Below are 16,147 nucleotides of genomic sequence, written 5' to 3'. Positions count from 1 at the left end.
ATGTCTTGGCGACCAAATTCGCCTGATGTAAAGTCTGTGGAACCCATCTGGGTCGCTATCGCGCACTATTATCGTGCATGTATATCAGCGGCTCATTATTTACGCGAATTACATAACGTGTGGTAGACGTCTAATGCCACATACTCCACAAACATACCAAGAAACTGTTGGATCTTTGTTACGTGGGATCAGTGATTTATTTCGTTCCAAAGAGGGACAAACAAAGTATTATGCAGGTGGTCATAATATTTTTGACCATCTGTGTACACCCATTCATAGGAACTGCACCACGTTTAACTTACGATATGCACGTTTAGTGGTGTTGTTGTATAGAAAACATCCATAATCCATCACCGACAGGATTAGCTCTTGTGCACGATCGAGAGAATCTGAGCAGCACCCGCCCAAGTTCCCACTCGTTAGTTACAGATCTCATTGGTGTGTTCTGTTTTCCAGATTACATGAGATACATGACCGGCCTATGTTAAGCGCATGTCAAGTACAGCACATAAGAATTTCGCTTGTCGTCAGAGGGGAGAGATCTCCGTATAAAATTCCTGAGCTGGCCGATCATATACTTCTTCGGCTGAAGCAAACTGCAGAAGATTTGTACCTTGGCCGTTAGCATCCAGCTGGCGTGTTAACGCGTTGATGACTGTGTCTAAAATAAGGCAAAGCGATTCAAGATCTTAATGTGTAGAAAAAAGGCAGAAATCGTCCACATACCGGAGAGTTTTAACGCACAGTGGGAATGATGTTGGCAATATCTCATGTGTATGTAAATAAGAGAAGAAGGCTGAGAATCGAGGATAGAAGCAGTCCTCTTGCTACTATAAGAGCACCAAGTAATTTATTCTGGAAACTTACATATATAGCTTGTTCCCTAGGAAGGTTTGACTGCCAAACGCAAAATTTCTTTGAATACCCATACCGATTAAATTTTAAAGTGTAATCGGGAAGTGAACATTATCATATACTATCTAAATGTAAATTAGTGTTGCAGAAAGCTGTTGCCTATTGCTGAATACCCAAAGTATTGCAGAGTGCAGAATAGAACGACTGCCTTCTGTTCCTTTACCCTTTCGAAATCCAAACTGGTGACGGGAGGTGTGGTGAACATTTGGGGAAAAGGAGGGAATGAGCTGTACTCCTGTACATCAATAACATCGTCCTGAGCCTGAGAACTGAATACATATCTAAAGTTATTGTCAATCAGCTAATCTCCTCTCACGCCTCCATACGGACTTTCATTATGTCTAACCTCAGCGTCTTTGAACGATATGTTATTGAGTGTAACAAAGTCGTTGTCCTTGAGCTTCATAACCAAGACGGGACATTTTCAAGTAACTTCCGGGAATTCAGCCAGGTAACACTTTTAGCGACCGCCGACATTTCGGCGGGGGAACACCCCGCAATTTTCAAGGCAAACTGCAACGGACAGGCGGCGTACATGCAAATTTAATACCTCGGTTCTCGGACAGAAGCAGGAAAGATAACAAACACACACTGAACACTAGCGCCACCAAAGATGACCAAAGTCAGAGCTATCGATAGTGAGACTATGAAGTCGCAGGTGAGGTAGCATTGACTCTGTCCCTCTGTTTTTTGACAAGGGAGAGGGCCGAGTTCCAAACAGTTTAAACAGAAACCCCCATCCCTGTTAACGAGGTTGCTCGCTAATTTAATCTCAACTGCCTCCCTAATAACACTGTCCCAATAGCTGGACGTGCATGCCAATATCTCGGTGCTATTATATAACATGGGGTGACCAGTATCCAAGTAATGTTCGGCAATAGCAGATCTATTTGGCTGCTGTAATCGTGTGTGCCGTTTATGCTCAGTACATCGGTCCTCCACGGTCCTGATAGTTTGACCAATATATGCCATGCCGCAGCTACAAGGATTACGATATACACCCGCCTTACGCAGTCCAAGAGCATCCTTAACGGAACTCAAATGTGCTCTAATTTTAGACGGAGGTCGGAAAACACATTTCACATCGTATTTCCGTAAAATACGACCGATCTTGTTGGACGTGTTTCCTACGTAAGGCAAAAAGGCAGTAGACTTAGGTGTTGACTCAGAATTATCATCAATCACCCGATGCACAGTTGGTCACTAGCGCAACGCACGTTCAATCTGTCTTTCACTATAACCATTTTGACGAAATGTAACTTCAAGGGGGACAGCTCAGCTGGCAAAGTCTCAGCGTCAGAAACGACATGTGCCCTGTGTACCAAGGTACGAAGTACCCCATCACGCTGAGCCGGATGGTGACAACTATTAGCTTGTAAGTACAAGTCGGTGTGAGTACGTTTCCTGTAGATCGCATGTCCCAATGATCCATCATCCCTCCTTCTAACCAACACGTCAAGAAAGGGAAGGCAACCATCCCCTTCCACTTCCATCGTAAAATGAATGTTCGGGTGGATCGAGTTCAGATGTTCTAGAAAGACATTCAAATTCTCGCTACCATGAGGCCAAACAACGAAGGTATCGTCAACGTATCTAAAGAAACAGGCGGGTTTCAAATTCGCCGACTCCAATGCACGTTCCTCGACGTCTTCCATAAACAAATTTGCGATCACAGGAGAGAACGGACTACCCATCGCAACTCCATCTGTCTGCTCGTAATACTGGTCATTAAATAAAAAGTAAGTGGATGTCAACACATGCCTAAAGAGATTAGTTAATTCAGCACCAAAACTGGCCTCAATTAACCGCTACGAATCAGACAGAGGAACAAGAGTGATGAGAGAGACCACATCGAAACTCACTAAAATATAAGAGTCATTCAACCTCAGACCCTCCAAACGACGTAAAAAATCAGCTGAGTTCCTGATATTATGTTCACACCGACCTACTTGTGGACTCAACAAAGAAGCAAGATGCTTGGATACACGATATGCCGGAGCGCCGATGTTACTCACTATAGGACGGAAAGGAACCCCTTCCTTGTGAACCTTTGGAAGGTCATACAGAGTGTTACAAAAAGGTACGGCCAAACTTTCAGGAAACATTCCTCACACAAATAAAGAAAAGATGTTATGTGGATATGTGTCCGGAAACGCTTAATTTCCATGTTAGAGCTCATTTTAGTTTCGTAATTCCAACGTGATCAAATTGTAAATTTTCACAATCAACATGTATGGGCTGACGAGAATCCGCATGCAATTGTGCAATCACGTTATCAACACAGATTTTCTGTGAACGTTTGGGCAGGCATTGTTGGTGATGTCTTGATTTGGCCCCATGGTCTTCCACCTACGCTCAATGGAGCACGTTATCATGATTTCATACGTGATACTCTACCTGTGCTGCTAGAACATGTGCCTTTACATGTACGACTCAACATATGGTTCATGCACGATGGAGCTCCTGCACATTTCAGTCGGTGTTCGTACGCTTCTCAACAACAGATTCGGTGACCGATGGATGGGTAGAGGCGGACCAATTCCATGGCCTCCACGCTCTCCTGACCTCAACCCTCTTGACTTTCATTTATGGGGGCATTTGAAAGCTCTTGTCTACGCAACCCCGGTACCAAATGTAGAGACTCTTCGTGCTCGTATTGTGGACGGCTGTGATACAATACGCCATTCTCCAGGGCTGCATCAGCGCGTCAGGGATTCCATGCGACGGAGGGTGGATGCATGTATCCTCGCCAACGGAGGACATTTTGAACATTTCTTGTAACAAAGTGTTTGAAGTCACGCTGGTACGTTCTGTTGCTGTGTGTTTCCATTCCATGATTAATGTGATTTGAAGAGAAGTAATAAAATGAGCTCTAACATGGAAAGTAAGCGTTTCCGGACACATGTCCACATAACATCTTTTCTTTCTTTGTGTGTGAGGAATGTTTCCTGAAAGTTTGGCCATACCTTTTTCTAACACCCTATATAACCTAGGGGGAACGGCACTATAGGTGTTAGACTCTTGATAGTGTCCTGCGACAAACCACTTTTCTTCAGGAGGCTGTTGGTCTTTCTCTCAACACTTTTTGTGGGGTCAGCATCGATTATGCGATACGCTGAATCAGATAGTAAACGTTGCATCTTTTGTACATAATCATTTTTATTTAAAACAACGGTGGCATTGCGCTTGCCAGCAGGTAAAATAACAATACTAGGATCACCTTTGAGAGAGCGTAAAGCAGCCCTCTCTGCTGCTGTTACATTACTCTTGGGTGGACGAGCCCTAGTCAAAACACGGCATGCCTCCCTCCTCCTCTGCAGCGTCAGGAAGTAGTTTGCAAACTGCCTGTTCAATTGAACTAATGAAATCAACTACCGGCAAATTCTTCGGAGTAGGTGCAAAATTTAAACCTTTCCCTTATCCGTGCTAGGGAAGGGTATAGTAAGGCGCACAGCCATCTGCGTTATACCTGTTGTTTATAACTAGAGCATATCTTTCATCAGCGTTTGTACTAATAGCAGCAATGTCGTTCTTCCCATCAGAGTTCCGAGAGGAAACGTCTTGTGTTGCGATACTTGGGGGACTAAATTCTGTAACAGACTTTTCCTCGGTAACGTGCTGATTGTCTACATCTGGCTTGTTTCCTATACTCATCTCTTTGCTGGACTTACACATTGATTGCATCCTCACAGCGCAAAACACACTGGCAACTGTAGCAGTAACAGTTTCTTGGTCAATGTTCTTACTCTGTCCTATTAGTGCATCGCCTCCTCCGTATAAGCCGCTACTCACAGTGTGTCACAGATAGCGGCTGTGGAATGATAATAAAGAGGCCGAAAGCCGGATGACGGGACAAGTACGCAAACACTGAAACACTACTTAACACTAGAACACTTAAGTGAGGAGAAATTTTACATCGATACTAACCCTTCATAAATTTTACTACTCCATATTTTATTTAAAGCTCATGCACTAATTAATTAGAATTTTAAGGTCTCCAATGGTTATTTCACATACAAAATAAGTACAAAGTGTCCCGTCATATACCATATACTGACAATATCAAATTGGCGAGACCAGCAAATTGGTAGCTACCGCAATCATAAATTATTTTACGAGGGTTTAGTAATCTAGAGTTAAGCAAATGATGGAACTGACAGAGTTATTCCGGGAAACACGTTAAGTTCTCACTACGAGAGCTCGCCTCGGACAAGTGCGGTCCAGTGAGGAACGTGCACAGATTAGGTGATGCAGTGGTAGGCAATTTCTTCCCTGCAGTGGGTAAGACGCTTATAGAGGATGCATCGAATTTAAATATCACACTGGTAGAAATTATTCGCACTCGCCTCATGCGGTATTTGATTGTTGTGTGAGACACGATCATTACGGGAAAAAAGAATAAATACAATTACTCATTTTGCAGTTACTTAACTCTTTCATCTTCTTTTCCTCCTAGTATCTTTTCATTCATCCCTGTGGTCCTTTTTCGTACTTTTGTCCGTTCTGAGTTTCATCGGATAGGGTTGTCATCAAATATATATTATTGATCCATCTGGAACGAATCCTTCATGCATGCCAATTTCTTTGAATTCTTTAACTTTTATTAGCCAGTTGTGATTTTGCATCGCTAATGATAAGTTTGGATTTTCTTCGTCAGCTTGTTGTTCTCCATTCTAATTAAGTGACTGCAAAACTTATATCATCTGTTTCTCATAGTAAGTGTGATTGTTCCCGTCTCTTGATAGACGTTCTGTGATTCCTTTTACCTTGACGTATCTTTTTCGCTATTTAGTCTTCAGGTTTTAAAAAGAAATTTCTTTTCTTGTATTTCAATAATTTTTATAAGAAATCTACCACCAGCTACCATGGTTTAAGGCGCGCAAACAGCTTCTGTTTTAATTATCGTTGTATTTCATAATTTACCCTTTTGTGATATATGTTTATTTTCTGCTTTGTTTCAGTTCTATGTTCTTTCTATTTCTGAAATTTTTTCTTTGTTGGTTTCAAGGTTTAGCTCCTACGGTTCGATAGTTTCATCTAGATACGTCAGTTTGTCTACTTGGGAGTTTGCAAACATTGGCGAGTAAATAATGACTGGTCTGCCTTCTCATGTGGAATTTGGAAATCAGTTTTGCTCCTATATTGTGGAATTTCTCTACAGACTAGATTGTGTCTGGTCAGTTATTGCAGACAATTTCAACAAGATTATTAAATTGTGTGGCTAGCCAGTGAAACTGAAATTTATTTTAAAGATTTCTGCCACTATTTACTCAAATTGTTATTGAAAAACTATTAACAACAGGTGAGCATGTAAACATTTTTATGCGGTGTAACAGTCCCTGTATTATCTGAATTTACGTCTGAACCAGTTGGTAGGTAGGGCACGAACACAATAAGACCATATACCCCGCTATCTTAAAATCATATTACATGTTTATTACACAGCTCATCTTCAATTCTCCTACACAGCTATTTTATATACACAAAAGAGAGCTCTTTTAATTTACTGTGCTGGATCCATGAAATTGCAAAATGGAATCTCGAGAGAAGTAATTAGAATGTTATACTTTCTGCACAGAGTCTGCGTTGGTTGCATGCTTTGCCATTGCGATTGTCTTGTTCCAGAAGCTACTACAACTCTCATTTGCGACAAAGCTTTTTTATAAACCTATTACTTGCTATAACACAGAAATAATAACAAAAGCATTAGGGTAAAACACTGTACCTAGGAACACTATTCTGACTTTCGCCTGTATCCTGCCTTCTGATAGATGTTTAATTTATTTTATTATTCCATTTTGAAATAATAGCATTTACCTTACGTAATGGCCGTAGTAATTTTAAGGGCCGTGCTCCTGCCAAGCGCCGCCGACGGCTGGGTAACAGTAGCAGTTGTACGTGGTGGGAGTGGTGTCCCAAACGTGTCCGGATTGGAGAGCTTCGTCGACAGAGACATCATAGCCTACAAAACATATCATGTTACTGAAAATGCTAATAAAGACTTCGGTAAATCATCATATATGTCCCCATCACCTTTTGTCCTGTATACCCGTAAGAGAGCTAAAATTAATGTTAATGAAAGTGTATTTATTTGGTGTAAAGGAAAAAACTACCCGCGGAAAGTAAGGTTTTTTCAAAATGTTCCAACGTGCCATAAGGACATGTACCTTGACATTTAAGGTGGTTCAGTTGAGAAAATACTGTATTTCGTAGTTTCGTTTTACAAAACTACTCGACTACACACAAACAATAAACAGTAAATGAAGTCAAATTAATAAGAAAAGTTCTAAAAAAACCTGTTGACAGTTAAATTTTGAAGGATAAGCTATTGACAGTTATCACAAATTCCAATTTTTAAGACAGGGAAAGGTTTTACGATAGTAATAAAACACAATTCATTTGGAAATCTTATGTATTCTATAGTAGAAGGTCTTCTTCCGTTTCAAGGTACAAGACGGTGCATGACCCGCGAATTGTAGCTCAACCGTGACCACGTTACGCAATTAGTTTTAAAAAACATGCAGAATTTTCCTTAGCATAACACTTCGTAACTGAAGCACAGCACGTATGTACGTAGAACTAGAAATATTTACCGATTCTCCATGAACGAGAATCTTGTCTCACAACAATAAAAAACAGAAGAAAATTACGCAAATTTTTTATACTCGTTTTTGGCACGTGTGTATTTTTAGTCCTTTATGTAATTCTGAATTGAAGTACCTACCAGGGATAACATTCGGCCCACTTTTACAGCAGTGAAAAAGCCAGAGACATGATGTCACCAAAACCTAGTCAAGGAGGGGATCAGTTTATTCGTGGGCGCCTACATACATCTGTAAAACTGTTGAAAACCGTTCAAAAGCCAAGATCGCACAAAAATTTCGAATGGTTTAAACAGATCGCCCATCAGTACTCTCATAATGAGAAAATTCAATCAATCGGTAAAACTAGTGTTCTGTGGGCGCCGTCGCAGCGGGAGCAGCTGGACACAGGATCGCCGTGTCACTTTTCCACTACATTCAGTGAAACCACAGACGAGACGGGCGATTATTCATCAGTAAACCTATCCACACTGGTGTGCAGCACGGTTAACGCATAACTAACGCTGCCGGAAAAAAGCCACAGAGAGAAAACGAGCAATACTGAGTGCAAAGTCCAGAACGAAGAGTAAAGCAGTCTTCTGTTGCCAACAGCAAGTACCCTCTGAGGATCGAACAACTTTGTTTCGCATCAACAAACACAGCGCATGCCGTCTACATTTGCCCTGATGTGCAGATATTTTCAGTGTGCTACCGATACAAGGGGTAAGAAATCCAACAGACTGAAACTGTAACAAGCGTCCTCAGACAACGGATTCCCTATGCTAACATGTGCTGAAAATGTCTCTGAACAACCTCTGAAATATTGTCTGTGAATTTTGGTTCGACATATATGTACAGAGCCGGATATGTATTTAAAACTCTGCCATTGCCAGACCCAAGCTCGAGAGATAACGCCTCGTTTAAAAAAGACCCGAGCCCATGATGGCTCCCCTGTGAGAACCCCCGCCTAAGTTTACTGGTGAACCTCCAAAATCCAGATATGTCTGTGTGGTAACCGGCGATATTCCTGGGACAGGATATGCAGGATGTCTTGAGTTCAACTGTGGCTTAATTTTCTGATTTTCGAAACTCCTATGGAAATCATTTGAGTTTCTTCGGGGCTTCACTAGCTAAACCTCAATCCAAATCAACAGTCATAACAGTACAACGGAACGGATTCGATTACCCTATACCCCAGTCGATAAGACCTAATCACCGTATTCCAGGGTGTCAGGCATGACATTTCTCAGAAATCCTCAAGAGAACATTTCATATAGGAATATTCAACATGAACATAAAACTGAAACTAGGTAAAATAAACAAATGACAGATACCATGGATGAAGTCAATATCGAAGTACTGGTAGTACAGGTAACATGATTCTCAGATAATACACCTCTTTGATTAGGAAACTATAGAAACAAATAGGAAAACCAGCCGTAACCTTTACACACAGAAAACGAAACCTCTTCGGAATAAGATATGTGGTACAAATATCGATACTGGATATTGTAACAGATATCAGCTCAACATCAGAAAAAATATGAATACTCACGATACGATTTGGAAAGAATGCCCACACAACAATCAACACTAATTGCTCCACAAGTAGCTATAGAAGAAAAACCCTGAGATGATCGAACAATGCCGGCCGATGTGGCCGAGCGGTTCTAGCCGCTACAGCCTGGAACCGCGCGATCGCTACGGTCGCAGGTTCGAATCCTTCCTCAGGCGTGTATGTGTGTGATGTCCTTAGGTTAGGTAGGTTTAAGTAGTTCTAAGTTCTAGGGGACTGATGACCTCAGATGTTAAGTCCCTTAATGCTCAGAGCCATTTGAACCATTTTTGATCGAAGAATAACTGGAAACATATGGAAGAAAAACACCAACAAAGTCCCATCAAACGATGTAAAAATGTTATTAGAAGATTTTAATGCGCAATTAGGCACGGAAAGACAAATCAGAGGCCCACAGGTACCACAAGAGCACAAATAAGAATGGAGAGAACTTGGCGAAGTCTCGCAGCAATTTCGTCCTCAAAATCTTGTCAAAGCAATACCAAATATCGCACAAGAAACTACGGACTAGGAAATTCCTCAACAACGCCCTACAAGAGTTCCAGATAGAACATACGACGATATCCATGAAAAAAACCGTAGTAATTACAAACATAAGACCGACGAAAGGAATTTTTCGAATCCGATGACCACCTAGCCCAGATGAAAGCGAAGTTTTTACCCAACAGACAAATCAAGAAAACCAAAAGTACTTTCCAAACAGACCCGTAGTACCTACAATTAAACGCTGAATAAATAATGAAATATTAAAAAATCCAGAGTAACAATTGAACGGAATTGTTAAAAAATGAAACAACTGATAAAGCGTGGGCATCGAGGAAAAGGTAACAAACAGGGAATGAGTTTAACAGCCACGGAACATCCGAAAAATGAATTCAACAAGATACAGAGGATCTTTTCGAAAATAGCTAGCAGAGAAAAAAAAGAAGTTTCCAAAACAACAGACTGAAGGAGACAGAAGACTTCAACAAAAGCAATTCGCGAAATTTTTACACAGCATTCACAGATAGTACGACAGGATATCACGCGCCGAGCTGATGCTTCAAAAGACAAGTCGGAACACTGGCGACAAAGATACTGGCACATTGCCTTGGCACAATCCTTAAACCGACAGAGAGACTACAATCTGGAAAGCCAGAGACTAACTTGGATTCCAAACCCCCAACAGAAGAAAGAATCGTGAAAATAATGAATTAATTTAAAAATAACAGAGCGCCTGGAGAAGATGGATAGATTTCGAAAATGTGGAAATTAAACCGGGAAAACATTACACCCAATATCGGTACTCATAATCATCGAAAACATCTGTGAAAGAGAAATAGTACCAGAATAGTGAAAATCAGATCCGGCACACCCTCTCCACAAGAGACGAGACAAAACAGATAATAACTACATACGATTTACACTACTATTTGTCACATACAAAATTCTATTCAAAGCCTTATTAAATCTTCGAAGCTTCACGTAGATCCACAGACAGGAGAATACTAAAGTGAAAAGTGAATCATGCAGTGAACAGATTTGGCGCCTGAGAACAGTATTAGTAAAATGCAGTAAATGACACAGGCAAAAAGGAATACAAACGTCTCAAAAATGAGATCGACAGGAAGTGCAAAATCGCTAAGCAGGGATGGCTTGAGGAAAAATGTAAGGGTGTAGAGGCTTATCTCACCTGGGGTAAGATAGATACTGCCTACGGGAAGATTAAATAGACCTTTGGAGATAAGAGAACCACTTGTATGAACATCAAGAGCTCAGATGGAAACCCAGTTCTAAGCAAAGAAGGGAAAGCAGAAAGGTGGGAGGAGTATATAGAGGGTCTATACAAGGGCGATGTACTTGAGGACAATATTATGGAAAAGGAAGAGGATGTAGATGAAGATGAAATGACAGATACGATACTGCGTGAAGAGTTTGACAGAGCACTGAAAGACTTGAGTCGAAACAAGGCCCCGGGAGTAGACAACATTCCATTAGAACTACTGACGGCCTTGGGAGAGCCAGTCCAGACAAAACTCTACCATCTGGTGAGCAAGATGTATGAAACAGGCGAAATACCCTCAGATATCAAGAAGAATATAATAATTCCTATCCCGAAGAAAGCAGGTTTTGACAGATGTGAAAATTACCGAACAATCAGTTTAATGCGCCACAGCTGCAAAATACTAACACGAATTCTTTACAGACGAATGGAAAAACTAGTAGAAGCCGACTTCGGGGAAGATCAGTTTGGATTCCGTAGAAATACTGGAACACGTGAGGCAATACTGACCTTACGACTTATCTTAGAAGAAAGATTAAGGAAAGGCAAACCTAGGTTTCTAGCATTTGTAGACTTAGAGAAAGCTTTTGACAATGTTGAATGTAATACTCTCTTTCAAATTCTAAAAGTGGCAGGGGTAAAATACAGGAAGCGAAAGGCTATTTACAATTTGTACAGAAACCAGATGGCAGTTATAAGAGTTGAGGGGCATGAAAGGGAAGCAGTGGTTGGGAAGGGAGTAAGACAGGGTTGTAGCCTCTCCTCGATGTTATTCAATCTGTATACTGAGCAAGCAGTAAAGGAAACAAAAGAAAAATTCGGAGTAGGTATTAAAATTCATGGAGAAGAAATAAAAACTTTGAGGTTCGCCGATGACATTGTAATTCTGTCAGAGACAGCAAAGGACATGGAAGAGCAGTTGAATGGAATGGACAGTGTCTTGAAAGGAGGATGTAAGATGAACATCAACAAAAGCAAAACGAGGATAATGGAATGTAGTCGAATTAAGTCGGGTGATGCTGAGGGAATTAGATTAGGAAATGAGACACACTAAAGTAGTAAGGAGTTTTGCTATTTGAGGAACAAAATAACTGATGATGGTCGAGGTAGAGAGGATATAAAATGTAGACTGACAATGGCAAGGAAAGCGTTTCTGAACAGGAGAAATTTGTTAACATCCAGTATAGATTTAAGTGTCAGGAAGTCATTTCTGGAAGTATTTGTATTGAATGTAGCCATGTATGGAAGTGAAACATGGACGATAAATAGTTAGGACAAGAAGAGAATTGAAGCTTTCGAAATGTGGTGCTACAGAAGAATGCTGAAGATTAGATGGGTAGATAACATAACTAATGAGAAAGTATTGAATAGGATTGGGGAGAAGAGACGTTTGTGGCACAACTTGACCAGAAGAAGGGATCGGTTGGTAGGACATGTTCTGAGGCATCAAGGGATCACCAATTTAGTATTGGAGAGCAACGTGGAGGGTAAAAATCGTGGAGGGTGACCAAGAGATGAATACACTAAGCAGATTCAAAAGGATGTAGGGTGCAGTAGTTACTGGGAGATGAGAAACTTGCACAGGATAGGGTAGCATGGAGAGCTGCATCAAACCAGTCTCAGGACTGAAGAACACATCAACAACAACAACAGTATTAATAACGAAGAAGTTCAGAAACATCACAGTAAATTTCGAAAACTAAATAAATAGTGGAATAGCCTAATCTTCAGCACACTAGCAGAAATGGAATATAATGACCGTGTGGCATTGTTGGCCTGGAGGTCCCATTCGGTACCAAGTGCAAGTCTTATTTCAGTCGATGCCACATTGGGCGACTTCCGTGCCAATTCTGAGGATGAAATGACGACGAGGACAACACAACACGCAGTCCACGAGCGGAGCAAATCTCCAATCCAGCCGGGAATTGAACCCGGGCCCTCTGCATGGGAGGCAAGCACGTTACCACTCAGCGAAGCAGGCGAACACTAGCCAAAATGACCAGAAAGATAAACAACTGTCAAAGGGAAATTGATATCAGAGACAGGCTGGGCCTGTCTTCCATTCTACTTCTCCCAGTTTTAGAGAAAACAATTGGTACATGAGACAAAGGAGTCAGAGGGGTAAAAATTGGGAGACACAAAGAAGAACCGACAACAATATCTCATAGAGAAAAATATACAAGAACCTGAAACTCACAGACAGGCACCCTCTGAATAACAAGATGGTTCAGATGGCTCTGAGCACTATGGGACTTAACTGCTGTAGTCATCAGACCCCTAGAACTTAGAACTACTTAAACTTAACTAATCTAAGGACATCACACACATCCATGCCCGAGGCAGGATTCGAACCTGCGACCGTAGCGGTCGCGCGGTTCCACACTGTAGCGCCTAGAACCGCTCGGCCACTAACGCCGGCTGAATAACAAGTACGGAAAGATAAGATAAGCAGAAGTTTCAGATACTGGGAGAGATTATATAGGAAACACTACTGAATTCGAAATCATATGAAGAAAGGATCACAAAATTACAAAAAGCATACAGATTTGCGTGGAACCAGTACAAAACAAAATTTCAAATCTGTGTGAAATCTTATGGGGCTTAACTGCTAAGATCATCAGTCCCTAAGCTTACACACTACTTAATCTAAATTATCCTAAGGACAAAAACACACATCGCAGCCCGAGGGAGGGCTCGAACCTCCGCCGGGACCAGCCGCACAGCCCATGACTGCAGCGCCTTAGACCGCATTTTTTTTTAAATCTCATTTTGTTCTATGTTGTTCGTTGGATTTGTTCGTGGCGGACGTCCGATGACACTCGTTCAAGTTCTTTGTTGATCCGTTCACTCAGTTTTTTTTATTACAGAGGGTAGCTAACCCTCTGACCGAGCACGCTGAGCTACCGTGCCGGCATAGACCGCTGGGCTAAGGAACCAGTACAACAAAAGAACTATCTCCACTAATACCAAGTTGTGGCAGCATAATACTGTACTCTTACCAGTGGCATTGTACGTCTCAGAAACAACAGCAATAAAGAAGAACGAAAATCAAGGAGATAGAAAAACAAGAGGGGAGAATACTGAAAAATATCTGTGGGCCAGTTCAAAAAGAGGGGCTGTTGATAAAGAGACAGACTAAAGGGCTGTACGAAGAGACAGAGACGAAACAACATCAAGAAAAGCAGGCAAAGTTCTTCAGTGACATACATATGACGAATGAAGACAGACGACCAAGAAAAATTTTAACGTAGTGACACCTAAAACACTGAAAACCAACATGTCAGAGGATGCCACGGAAGACCACAAGAAACTTTACATCTCCACAGATTACTTGGCAGACAGGAAACGATGCAGAGAAAATTCAGAAAACAGAAATTTGAGCAAGCATTTAAAGAGAAGAAAGGGTGGAAAAGGTAGATAAGAGAAGGAGAAGGGCAGTAAATATTGAGAGGTTTCTGGGAAGAGAAAGACGAAAAAAAGTCGTGAAAATTGATTATGTTTTTAGCACTTTCCGGTGTCTCATTTAAATATTTGCGGAACAATATCTAGAAAAATATCTATCCAACGAGAGAAGTGTTTCAAATAAAAGAAGGGGTTATAGGTAACGTTGTTAGTTGCATCTTAGATTACGGTACACCCAGTGCAAATGCGGCTGACTTAATATTCATGCATAATATAATTCTGTGTCATTTACTAGGAAATATTATCTGTTTGAAGCTGTAGTAATATCGGGCGGATTCAGATATAAAATCAACTTCATGTCAGAACTGTCACCTAATAATTAATACAAAGTAGTGCCCACTTACTGCATCTTCAGTTGGCCAGTTCGTATGGATAGCTGGTAGTGACGATGTTTGAATATTGTCAGATGTAGTGACGACGTGGGATCATTTGTAGTTAAAACAAATGAAAATCTTCTTTAAGTTTGGTGAGGTAAAGAAAACGGCTGGTGATTGCTAAAGAAATGACTTACAGAACACTTGCGTGACATTTATTAAATTACTGCTGAAGTATGAGGCGTAATACTATAGCGAAAAAGCAGTAAGCATCCAAGGTAGCGATCGACAAACTGCAGCCCGTGGGCCGCATGCGGCCCAGATTATGTTTCCGTGCGGCACGCGACCCTCCTCGGTTTCGCACTGGTAGCATTAGTTATCTACTTGTCTGGTGTAGAGGCGTTTTGTTTACAGAAACTGTGTAGAATTGTAATTAAAGTCGGGGAACGCGCCACTTGCCGGTGTTCCGCAGCGATAAAGGCGTGAGCGACCTGCTAGCCAACAACGTGAACCGTGCATCAGACGCGCCGCGTGCCCACGACCTCTCGTTTGTCGGCGGCGGGCTGGTCCCGTAGCCGCCTCATCGTTAGCTTTGTCGTGTCAGTGTGTCAGTCGTGAACTATGTTTCGGTGCCCCTGAGCGTTCGTCGCGTCTTGAGTGTATTTGTGCTCATATTTAGTGATATAATTATTAGTGGAATAAATAATGTCTGATGTACACTCAAGAACAGTGACTTAGAGAAAAATATGTGAAGAGAAAAAAGGTTTCCAAGAAACATGGGAAGAAGAGTTTTGCTTTATAAGTGGACACAAAAAAGCTACTGCTACTTGCTTAATATTCCGGGATACGATTGTGGGACTGAAGACATACAAATTATTTCGCCACTACACAGGTAAGCACAATTCAATTACAGTAGCTTCTCCTTTGAATTCAAATGAAAGAAAGGAAAACACCGCTCATCTAAAATCTGCCATTTCGTCGTCAACAAAACGTTATGTTAGCAGCAGCTGGGCAAAGTGAGGCTGTCACAAGAGCATCACACCAAATACGTAATATTCTGGCAAAAAATTTGAAAGCTTTCTCTGATGCTGAATTAGTGAAGGATTGTATGATGAATGTTTCTGAAACGTTGTTTCAAAATTTCTCCTACAGTAAACAAATATCAGCTGAAATAAATAAACTCACACTTTCAGAATCTACCTGCCGACGTCGTATAGAAGATATTTCAAAATATATGTTTGAGGCAGTAATTAATAAAGTCAAACTATGCGAATACTTCAGTCTTGCATGCGATTCCAGTACATATTTAGCTTCGATGACTCAGTTTTCATTATTTGTGCGTTACTGCACAAATGATGGGGTAATAGAGCAAGATATTTCAGCAATTATAACCATGAAAGGTCACTCAAAAGGATGTGATTTTGTGGATGCATTTAAAGAATTTGTAAAAAAATACTTATCTATGAGCAAATTAACATCGGTATGTACAGATGGTTGTCCATCAATGACGGGCGTCAACAATGGTTTGATAGCACTG

This window comes from Schistocerca piceifrons, chromosome 7, assembly GCF_021461385.2.
Source record: "Schistocerca piceifrons isolate TAMUIC-IGC-003096 chromosome 7, iqSchPice1.1, whole genome shotgun sequence".
NCBI classification, from domain to species: Eukaryota; Metazoa; Arthropoda; class Insecta; order Orthoptera; family Acrididae; genus Schistocerca; species Schistocerca piceifrons.
Note: the sequence above shows the minus strand (reverse complement) of the source record.